Source organism: Pygoscelis adeliae, unplaced genomic scaffold (assembly GCF_000699105.1).
Source record: "Pygoscelis adeliae isolate BGI_AS28 unplaced genomic scaffold, ASM69910v1 Scaffold467, whole genome shotgun sequence".
In the NCBI taxonomy this organism is placed as follows: domain Eukaryota; kingdom Metazoa; phylum Chordata; class Aves; order Sphenisciformes; family Spheniscidae; genus Pygoscelis; species Pygoscelis adeliae.
In genome coordinates, this window is record NW_008825253.1 from 29,703 (window position 1) to 41,051 (window position 11,349).

The 11,349-nt window shown below is 50.4% G+C and overlaps 1 protein-coding gene across 2 annotated transcripts in view; it reads right to left on the reverse strand.

The window, feature by feature from the left end:
* Positions 1-9,970, reverse strand: part of TRAF7 (TNF receptor-associated factor 7, E3 ubiquitin protein ligase) — a 33,682-nt gene extending 23,712 nt beyond the window's left edge. Inside the window, exons 1-2 of one of the 2 annotated variants that reach the window (XM_009329368.1) lie at positions 9,858-9,970; positions 6,324-6,361 (exon numbers count right to left, since the gene is read on the reverse strand). The gene's annotated coding sequence lies outside the window, so the exon portion shown is untranslated. The remainder of the gene's footprint in view (positions 1-6,323; positions 6,362-9,857) is intronic. The other variant, XM_009329369.1, reaches the window with a different exon arrangement.
* Between the last annotated feature and the right edge of the window lie 1,379 nt (positions 9,971-11,349).

Consider the following 11,349-nt stretch of genomic DNA (forward strand, 5'->3'; position numbering starts at 1 on the left):
CCCAGCCTGCTCCTTCATCCTTGCAGCTGAAAGGTACTGCTTGCCCTCGCAGGCTGTCCCAGCCTGCCCAAGGAGACAGTGCCCCTGCGCTCCAGGAATAAGCTGCTCAGGAAGGGTCCTGATTAAGAGATCCCTTTCTGTCCAAGAGACAGTTAAGTCTTGGTACTCTCACTGCCAGCAGCAGAGTCCAAGGGCTAAACAGACAGACCACACAGACATCTGCAGTGAGGACAGACAGGCCAAAAATGGTTTACTAAGACACAACCAAAATCCTTTTTTGCAGGACGAGAGCCAACCACCAGCAAAGGGTGCTTCGGAAGAAACACCCTGCAGATGCCTGCAATCGGCTGGTGCAGAGCTCCTGGTCCCTTTCAGATGCGCCTGCTTCTGGCCCCGGCTGAGACAGCACCACTCTGACCAGGCTTTCATGCTCCCACTGCTCACATTTCCAACTTTTGGGGAGGTGAAGTGTCTTGGGTGTTTCTAGCAATTGGTTTTCTCTTATCTGAGGGTGGCAAGTCCTAAATCTCCGAGCTCTTCATAAAGGAGACCACTGTGATTTCCGCTTTACGGAAAGGGAAGCCGAGGCTCACAGAGAGACACGATCACGCAACATAGCTGTGACCTGGGACTTGCCCAGGGCCTCCTCAGTCCCAGCCCAAGAGCATACCCACCTCCCCCGTGAGCCCCAGCGTGAGGCTGCCTGCACACAGGGCCGGTCACGTCCCGCACTCACATTTTAAACATTGCAAAGGCGATGCTCAGGATGTCCTCGGCCAATGCTCTGCTAACGGCCGACAGCTCAGCCACGCCTGACACAGCACTTCGTGTTGCTCGCTGCAGTTCTTTACCGGACAACTGTCAGGCAGCCAGATTACAGCAGCAGCACCGCCCAGGGAATCACTACTCAGGTCTAAACTCTTGAAAAAAGTTAGAGTCTAAAACAAAAAAAACCAAAACCCCAACCAAAAAACCAAACAAACAAAAACCTCAAAACCAAACCCAAGACCATCTTAAAAATAGGGATCTGGATAATGTTTTCCACACATTTGAAAGCACCGTCCTGGCCGTTTGCAAATGCCAGATCCCTTAGGAGATGCTAAGCAGAGTTGCTGGAGTTGTCTCAAGAACAGCGGGAATGAAGCAGTGTTGTGCTGCTGCATCAGGGAGACCTGCTGAGTCTAAAGCTGGGTTCCAGCAAGCAAGAAGTTTGGCATTGGCCATCAGGATCCTTTTATTCCTTTCAGTGGTTCCTTAGAGCACAGATAGCAGAAGGCACAGGGTGGTGGGGAAGAGGACAGGCAAAGCTTTTGGTTAACACGCTGGCTGTGGCCCCACAAGATCTGAACCCCACTCAGCCCCTCGCTCCCTCGCAACCTTGGGCAAGCCACTGGAGCTCTCCGCTTCCTCCCTGCACAAGTCTCTCTAGTTTACCTCTTCTGCACAGCGTATCTGGACTACAAAGCCTGAAGATGAAAGAATCTTTGGACATTTGTGCAGCGTATAGCACAAAAAGGTCTCCACCTTAGCCGGGGCCTCCAGATGATGCAGTGCTCATAAATAACGCAAAGCAAGTACTTCCATGAGTGATGACACAAACTGCCACGTTTCCTGTGATTTCGTGTCTCAAGGTTGCATTATCTCATGTCTAATAACATGCATGTATCCCTGCAGCTCCCCTCCTATATAGGTTCCCTATGTCTAACGATACAGCTAAGCTCACCAGTCTCCTCTGGAGAAGGGATTCAGCACCCTCCTCCTCCCACGTTAGGGTGGAAATAGAGGGACTTGCTTTTCAGAAGGGCTATGACTTCACGATTCCTTCTTCGGAGAACCTCAGCAGCGTCTACCCAAACACCCTCTACCCTGCACTACTCACAAGGGAAGAGAGCAGGGGTATGGTCCCACCTCAGTCACGACAGCATTAAGGGAACCTGGCACATCAAATATTCCTACTGCGTTTTTAAGGCAAACAATCACTCCCAGATGGAAAGAGAGGAAGCCCATCCTTATGGAGGATTGTGGGCTGTCTGGAGACTCAGGCAAAAGCTTCATCCCCTTCTCATTTTCAGGATATGTATTGCCTTCAAACATAACAGATAGAAACTCAAAAAAAGCAATGGGAAAGCACTCACTGTGGAGCACAAAGAGACAGGAAAAACCAAGAATGAGGACAACTAACAGTTTGAGTAGTTTTGTAATATCATTAAACGTAGGATCAGACGCGCAACAAACAGTGACATACAGGCACTTGAGCTACTGCAATCAGTGAGTTATGGCCTGTCAGCCAAGGATGAGTATGACCCTTTAAATAGCTGCCTTTGAAACTTCTGTGCAGGCTAGGTGGTGTCCACCGTGGCGCGGCTCACGGGGTAACCCAGCAGGCCACAAAACTGCTTACTGCTGAGAGGCGTTAAGGAGGCACATCTCCAGTTTCACCCTGTCCCAAAGCCCCAGTGAAACGGATGCAAAATGCCTTCCAACTTCAATAGATCTTGGCTAAATCCAGAGCGAGGAAGGGAACACAGGCTGGAATACAGGGATTTTCCACTTATTGTTTATAAGCATGTCCTGCGCTCTGCAGCTTGGCTGAGCAACCTACCTGCAAGCAGCAGCAGGGAGCCTGCTTCGTGTCTTCTCTGAACAGAAACCAAAGGAATGCAAGCAATGGAAAAAATGTCGAGTGGAATATCAGCCAGGCTGCAGAACACCAGCCGCCACATGAATATCTGATTTCAGCCCAAATCTCTGCAACCACCATATATAGGAAGCATTTCAACAGAGCAGACATCTCTCCAGAGCACTGTCTGACAGCTCCTTCACATCTCAAGCTCTCTCCTTCCTGAGAAAGGCCTTTTCCAACTGTTATCAAAGAAGTTAAAAGGAGGCAGAAAAGAGCTGGTGTTGTCGACATTAATACCAGCTTCCTACAGCACTTGCAAAAATCTCCACTAGATCTCCGAACCTTGGCTTGGCATCTGAACCCTGTCAGCTACGCCGCCCTGTGCTCCCAGGCCCGGAGGACGAGCACCCCTCCTGGGTGGCTGGTGTCCCTCCCTGGGGCACCCTGCACCGGCCACGGGCAGCTCCTGCCCCTGCTCTGACTGCAGGCAGAGCTCCTCAGCCTGCGGGGCCTGAGCAGAACCACGTCCTGAGGAGATACAGACTATGACACAGTGAAAGTATCAAATATTTTGTTTTACAAAACATGTGCACTCCATGACCTAGAGGGAAAACTAAGATTTACTGGAAATGGCAGAATCCTTTGGGCTGCTAAGCCCTTCTCAGAGGACCAAATACAAAGGGGCTCCAGAAATCCCCTGAGCATCTTCAGCAGCTCCGCAGAGCAGCAGGTCAGAAGCCCTCATGCTGGAAACATTCTCCCAATTTTCCAGCCCAGGACTCTACAGGGTCAGGTTATGATTTACAGCAAAATGGGTTGTAGAGGCACCCTGACACCTGCAGTGAGAGGACAGGCTCTGTTTGCTCTGAAAAGACAAGAACTGTTGAAAGAACTTGTGTGTCCCGGCAGCACAACAGCACTGAGCTGCCTTCTAAACCGGAGAGGCATGTGTGGACCCATGCGTCTGGAGACCAGCTTGGGAACCCAGCCTGTGATCCAGACTCTCCTTGCCTGGAGTTAAAAAAAAAAAAAAAGAAATTAACATGCAACTTTAGTGTTTTTGACAATAAAAAAAGAGGGGGAAAAAATCTACCCTGGAAAAATGAAGCTGTGGGGACCCGCTATTCACTAAATCACACGGCTGATAGTAACCAGATGCAAGGGAGGGGAAGGGCTAGGTTTCAGCATTCACACACCACAGGAATCAACTCAGGCTTTTGAGACTCGGCGAGAAGAAAAGCCTTAAAATTCCTACTTTAGTACTCCAGGCAAGGAAAAACCAACCACCAGTAGTTGCACAGACAGCTGTGGAAAGCAGTGCTCTTTCTCCCCACTGCAGAGGCCAACGAGATCAACAACGGAGCAGTTTTCTGCTGGCTGCTTCATGCTCCTGCCAACCCCCATCACTGCACCTCAAAGCAGGGAGGGGAAATCACCTCCGGGACCAGTGGCCTGGCTAATCCTCTGGCCCGTGCTGAAGACTTTGCCCACAAGAGGGGTCTGGCGGGGCCGGCGCAGGTACCTCAAGGGTCTCCCCTCCTCTCAGCCCCCAGAGTGCGCACACACACCCCCGGCTATTCCCAATGTTCAGCAAAAGATCCTTACAACCAACCTCATGACCACAGCCAAGGCTCTGAGGGGGGATGTGGCACAAGGAGAAGGGATGGCAGAGTATCCCTTCCTTCACAAATATCACATAACCTGCCTGGTCCCGATTAGGAGCCAGTTCCTAATGCAGGAACCACACCACTGCATGCACAGTGGCACTGCTGGGCTTTGTGCTCCTGCTGCTCTCCGGGGCGAGACACGGGCACAGCACCGGATCCCGCAGGTGAAACGTGGCACTGCCGGGGAGCGGCCGGCAGACGCAATGCCCCACGCTGCACAGCGTCTCTTTGCCAAGAAACCTGCAAGCGTCTCCGCCTTACGCAATCAACAGCCCACAAAGCTCCGTGACATGTCCTACATCTGCTTTGTTCTTCTTTTTTTCCTTCCTCAGTTCGTTGAAGGTGTCTCTAAGGTTATTCACCCCTGCGGAAACTGCTGGGCTGGCAAAGTCATACACAGCAGGAGTGTTTGCTGGAGAGCAAGGCCAATGCGTGCAGCTGGCCTCGTAAGAAAGGCAGGCATGGGGTTATCCTGCTGTGGTGACGTGAATTTCCTTATTTCACAGCCTGGGTATTTATGGCATAAGACACAAGCTTCTGTTCCTCTTACAACACCACAGCCAGAACGGGAAGGGTTACACATCCTTGAGAGTGTTGGCATATTACTGGGGAAATACTCTTACAAAAGCTGAAATGCACCGTCCAACAGCCCAGCTCAACGGGACAAGGGAAAGGCAAGGCAAGAAGGTGCCAAGAGCAGGGGGTGTGCGTTTGTGGACTACACCCCCTTCCTCAGCTGCATCACAAGCTCTCACACAGCCAGGGCTCCTCTGGGGGAGGTAACAGGGCTAGGAAATCCAGTCCAGCTTGGGCAGGCTCTGTCCACTGTGCTCTTCTGCAGTACCAAGGTGTTGCCTACACTTTCTATCTGTGAACTGATTCTCAGTGGCCCACGGCAACCTGCAAGGGAATGTCTCAGACCAAAGCACAAATGAGACAAGATTCATGAGCTCAAATGCTAACTCTTCTACAGAGACAACCATGGGACAGTCACTCTGGCTTTCTTGGTCAGTGCCTCTGGTGGAAGTAGCACTCATTTCGTAAGTGCTTGCAAACTTCATTAACAGGGCTTAAAGAACATGGTGACGAGGACTATCAGCATCTAGTCTGACTTGTAAAACACGGGCCATAAGAATGTGCGTGAGCTACAGCAGATCATGGAGATAGATCTCTCTCAGTGCGGTCACAGGACAGGAAGCAGAGGGTGGAGATCAATGGTCACTCCTCAGGTTAGAGGAGACTGCGCAAGGCTTCCTCCAAGAACCACTGCTGAATAAGCTTTTTCAAGGTCATACGTGAAGATGTTGAGTAAAGAGCGAGCAGTGAAATTGCCAAGTTTGCAGATGACACTAAGATCTTCTGAGTAGTCAAATACCATGTTGATGGTAAGGAACTCAAAAACCTCACAAAACTGAGGAGACAAAAAGGTTGCAGATGAGCTTTTATGGAGATAAATGTCAAGCAACGCATCTGGGGAAAAATAACGAACACAGGTCTATGCAATGCTCAGCTCTGACCTGTCAGCTACAACTCGGGAAAGAGACGCTGGAGTCTCCATGGACAGTTAGCTGCAATTCTCAGCCCAGAGGACAGCAGCAGACAAACAAGCCAACAAAATGCTGAACAGCATCAAAAAAAGCTGTGGAGAACAACCGCAAGAATGTCATTTGGGTGCTACATAAAACCTTGATGTACTTGTCTCCCGAGTACTGTAGCAGTTCTGTTTTTTGCTTTGGAAGCACAAACTACATTGACTACATCAATGGGATGTAGTCCCTAATCCAGCTACTCTGAGTGGTGGGAAAATATACGGCAAATGGATGGTAGAAAGCGGTCAGGTTCACGTGCTCTCCATTAATAGCATCCATTTTCAGAACTGCTGAAGACAGAACTGGGGCTAGGCAGACCAATGCTCTGATGCAGTTGGGCATTTCTTACACTCCAGGGTGACCTCTCTAAGACCAGGCTCAGATGCCGAGAGGTGCAGTCAGTGCTAGAGGAACATAAAACGTGAACAAGAAGTTCAGCCTTACCAACAGAGCATGGCACTTCATCTGGTGGGTCTTTGCTTCTGTGGAACAGAAAGAATCTTTTTATTGTTTACAAGTTATTGCATTGCTCTTAAAAGTCACACAAACTTTTCCGAGCTACTTAAACTGAGACCATAATCGTACTGAGCTGTCATCAGTAAAAATAAAAGTGAATATTTTTAATTGCTGCTACTTTTACCAGCACTTCAATTGACTGCAGAGCTGAGAGAGCACATCCAACAGCTGTTTGAACGCTGTCATTCCTTTGTGGAAATGCAGTTCAGAAAAGGAAATAATTTTGTATTAGGTGCTTTTCCTAAAGGGTAATGAGTCCTTGGGATAGAAAAAGTTTTTGCAATACTTCATGTTAGAACCTGAAGCAGTAACTTTCAAATGTGCCTGTAACTGGATCAAAAGCAATTGCCCTGGTGGAACAAAGCATCTCATTTTCCCCCAAAACCTAAAATCAAGTTAGAAGTTAGAACAAAGGCCAACGTTCAGTGCTGTTTCCATGACACAAAAGCTACACTTGACGCTTTACTTCTATTTCAGGAAACCTGGAAGCATCCACCTACTACACCATTTTTCTTATGCATGAGGCCACAGACCAGGTTTCGGTAGTGCCTGACCCCTGCAACCGAGATTGGCTTGTCTTGGCTCAGTACCTACGCGGTCGCTGCTGGGTGGCCAGGCTGGCAGAAACGGGCACGCTCAGAGCTCTTCCACACAAGGCCCTTAATCAAAAGGTGCTTTAAAAGTTGGCCCTAACATTACAGTGCTGCATGCTGTTCCTGTCACAGCTTGTGATCTTTCCCACATCCTCACTCAAAGAGCAGACCCATTCGGGGACCTTCACATTATTAGATTGTGGATTTGTTTAAAAAAAAAAAAAAAAAAAAAAAGGAAAAACCAAAAAAGCCCCCAAACCAACAACCTCCTACCCCTCCGAGACAAAAATCTCAGTCCTGCTGCTGTGTCTCGAGAGCGAATGGCCATCTCCTCCGTGCAAGGCAGGTCATGATATAAGATATCATTGATACAAGATAACTCTGAAGATATCATGCCAACCCTATCCCAGGCTGCATCAAAAGCAGCGTGGCCAGCAGGTCGAGGGAGGGGACTCTGCCCCTCTGCTCTGGTGAGACCCCCCCTGCAGCACTACATCCAGCTCTGGGGCCCTCGGCATAAGAGAGACACGGACCTGTTGGAGCGGGTCCAGAGGAGGGTCACAAAAATGATCAGGGGGATGGAACACCTCTCCTATGAAGAAAGGCTGAGAGAGTTGGGGTTGTTCAGCCTGGAGAAGAGAAGGCTCCGGGGAGACCTTATTGCGGCCTGTCAGTACTTAAAGGGGGCCTATAAGAAAGATGGGGACAGACTTTTTAGCAGGGCCTGTAGCAATAGGACAACGGGTAATGTTTTTAAACTAAAAGAGGGGAGATTTAGACTAGATATAAGGAAGAAATTTTTTACGCTGAGGGTGGTGAGACACTGGCACAGGTTGCCCAGAGAGGTGGTGGATGCCCCATCCCTGGGAACATTCCAGGTCAGGTTGGACGGGGCTCTGAGCAACCTGATCTACTTGAAGATGTCCCTGCTCATTGCAGGGGGGTTGGACTGGATGACCTTTAGAGGTCCCTTCCAACCCAAACTATTCTATGATATCATGCTTCAAAAGCTAAGAATAGTCACCTACACAAATCACACCAGAACTGGTGCTAAGTGGTCCTCCTCAGCCTTGCTTGACAGAGAGCAAGCGGCTGCCGAGACCCCACAGGGTCCCGCAGACCAGCTGAGGCTCTGCTGCTGCTTTCCCTGCTGTAAACTGGCCTGCAGGAAGCCGGTAGATAGATGGGCTTGCAACTCGTCTAAAAAGACTCTGAAGACATGCCAGGTCAGCAGCAAAGCCTGGTTCGGGAGAGATTCAGCCTCTGTCCTGGCAGGACAGTACATGAGGAAGCAAAGCCTCTGTCTGGAGGGCTTCCATCTTGGTTGATCAGTTCAGGAGCAGCACGAGCTCACACAGAAACCCCCTGTATAAACAGATCCCAAACTCCCTTGAGCACCTCTCACCGCCGCCCCGCGCAGTGCCAACAGGAGCACTTCGGCCAGGCTGTGACCGAGAGACCAGCCCATGAAAAACAGAAACTAATCCATCCTCAGCCATTCTAGTCCCACCCTCGGCTGGTAATTTACCAAAGTTCAAAAGCCTGCTCTCAGCTGGCCTGGGAAGGGAGTTAAACACCAGTAAATGCACTAAGTTTTTAGCAGACACTGCACCCCATGTCCTCCAAGGAAGCCAGAGGAACGCTTGTCTCACCTGCTGCATTCTCCTCTCCTGGAGCCACCCTGCTAGACCCACGGCGATCAAAGTTTCTTCTCTACTTTGCACAGCAATTGAGGAACAATCACTGAGGGCTTTTCAAACTGCTTTGCCTTACCGGTGGCTGCACTTCTCTGGAAAGGTTTAACCACTCCTGTCACATCATGGGATTTTTCCAGATTAAAGTCATAGGAAACCTGAGCCCATAATCATTACTGAAAATGCACGAAGTATCACTTCCATCCCCTGCTCCCCCCCAACATCCTCCAAAGCTTTGAAACTTCATGACACATTCTTGCTTGCCCTCTGGGTGCAGTTAGACCATTTTAAAGATCCATCTAAAACGCATCAGCTCCTTCACAAAAAAAAAAAAAAAATTCAGTAAATTCCGGCCACCTGCTCCTTTTTCCATACAGTTTCCTTGGACTTTGCCACTGAGAACAAGCAGGAGAGCACAACGCAGGACAGCTACGCTCACTGCCAGGGAGCGTTAACCAGCAACTGAGAAAGGGAGAAAACTGTAGTGCTTTACAGGTAGCATGTCAGCTGGGCAAAATACAATCAAACTAGTGATGTCCTGCCCCTCGATAAACAAACATCGAATCCTTGATTTCTGCAGAAATCAGTGGATGTGGACACTTCCACCGTGGCAAATCTACTGACAACTTTCAGAGAGAAGCGCCGTTCAGCGTCCCACAACCACCCAACACCACGCCAGGAAAGCTGGATTTCAATTACTCCCCCAGCGCACCATTAGCAGGTGTACTGTAGCCACAGTGACTTCGGATGCAAGGGAGAGGCAGTGAGAGATACTGCCTCTTCTCACAAACTTGGCTTCTTTGCTGACAGCTTCACCTGGAGAATATCGAGGATTTCCCGTTTCTGAAACCGCCAGAAGCAACCTCAGAAAACACTTGCTGGGTGGCTGCACAGTCAAGCGTTACACGCCCTTGCAAAGGTCACTCTGAAGGATCACAAAATCAGCATAATACAGCTCCAGCTAGTTGGACAGGCGACAGGTACCCACTTCTAAACTGACGTTGGATTTCAGATACCTCCTGCTTCTTCACTAAGATCTAGACATGGGCATGAAAACAGTTCCTCCCTCACTACTGGCCGTGACTGCTCAAGCACAGCGGCCTCCGGAGAACACTGCCGACACAGCCCTGACACCCAGCACCCAGGGCAAACACTTTACCTTGGAGGAAACTCACCGTCGGCCGTCCAAGCTGTCATGGAGCAGCAAAGCCCGGCAAGACGCCACCATGACCAAGTTCCTAAGCTGTGGGCAGGCTTTTCCTCTGTCTAAATGTCTCTTCCGCTATCTGTGTGCGTGTATGTGTGTATCGCTCTCAAGTGATGTAAACAGAAAGGCATGCAGAGCAGTGGGCGATATGTAAATTCAGCTGGAAAATCCCACAGCTCAGCCAATCTCCACGCTGCCTCGCAGCTTTGCCCTGGCTGCTCTGAGACTGAAGAGATTTAGTCTAGTGCAGAAAAAAACACCGCTTTCTTAGCACACACAGGTTTGTGCCTCTGATCAGAGAAGTCTCCAGGGACAGGACTGTCCATGGCTCACTTTAAAGGGAGTTTGAGTTTCTCACCCTTGTTAGATAGTTCCTAAACTGCTCATAACATTGAATATCAAGCAGCCTAACAAACAGCAACACAGTCTTTGCTTGTAGAGACAATCCAGGGAAGTCCAGTTAACTAAGAATTGCCACAAAAAGGCAGAGCTTTCCTGGGCCAGTGAGCAGGGCTCGCCTGAAAGATAGGTACTGACAGTGGGGGACTTCTGCTGGGACACCCACCCCACGCAGGAGAACAATGTGCTCCCACGGCTGAGGCTCTCCCACAAGCAGGCACTGCACGGAGAGCTCTCACCCCACGCCAGCACCCGATACACCTCCTGCAGTTTTTACACCTCATTAAAAGCAGCAAGGTAACCCTGATGAAGCTCCGAACTCAGGCTGCGCTAAAGGCAGAGCAGGAGCAGTCTGTAAATGGGTACGTTGGGGTGCCCTGGACTCCTGGGGGAGCTGCTGAGCTTGAAAGAAGGGCAACACGTACCCCTGTAAGCAACCACCCGCCTCCTCCCTTGCCCCAGGCAGCCGCTACGTCCCCCAACCCAACCCATGGGCAAAGGGACGTGCCAGTACGTGCCTCATCATCCCCACGGCAAAGGAGTACAGCCAGGGAAGGGAAGACAAGGGGCATAAAAATCAGGAGGGAAGAGTTCTGACAGACGGAACTTGTCCACATAATCTGAGTATTTAGTTAGTGAAACCAGGAAGGATTTTCTCACAAATGCCTTTCTCCTGGCACAGCTGGGCTTGGCTGAGACAACCTGAGAGGCAGGTACGATCACGCTTCAGAAAGTGCCGCAGTCATGGCTAATGGGGGCTAGGAAGGTCCCGCGAAACAGCCAAACACTCAGCCCGTGAGGTGCCTAACTGCTGAATGCCAGCTGAAGTCAACCGAAGCTGCAAAACGCTCGGCACTGCTCAGGACCAGCCCTGGCTGACATACAGCCCCTTCGTGGCAGGGCAGAGCAGGCACCAGCACCGTCACACGGTGCTCGGCAACGTCCCGAAGCCTGCGGGCTGCCCTGCAGCTCCAGCAGCGGGGTTGTGTTTGTGGAGCCCCAGGAAGGGAACGGTTGACTGCAGAAGGGTTTCAGTCAGGGGACACAAACTCACCTGTGGT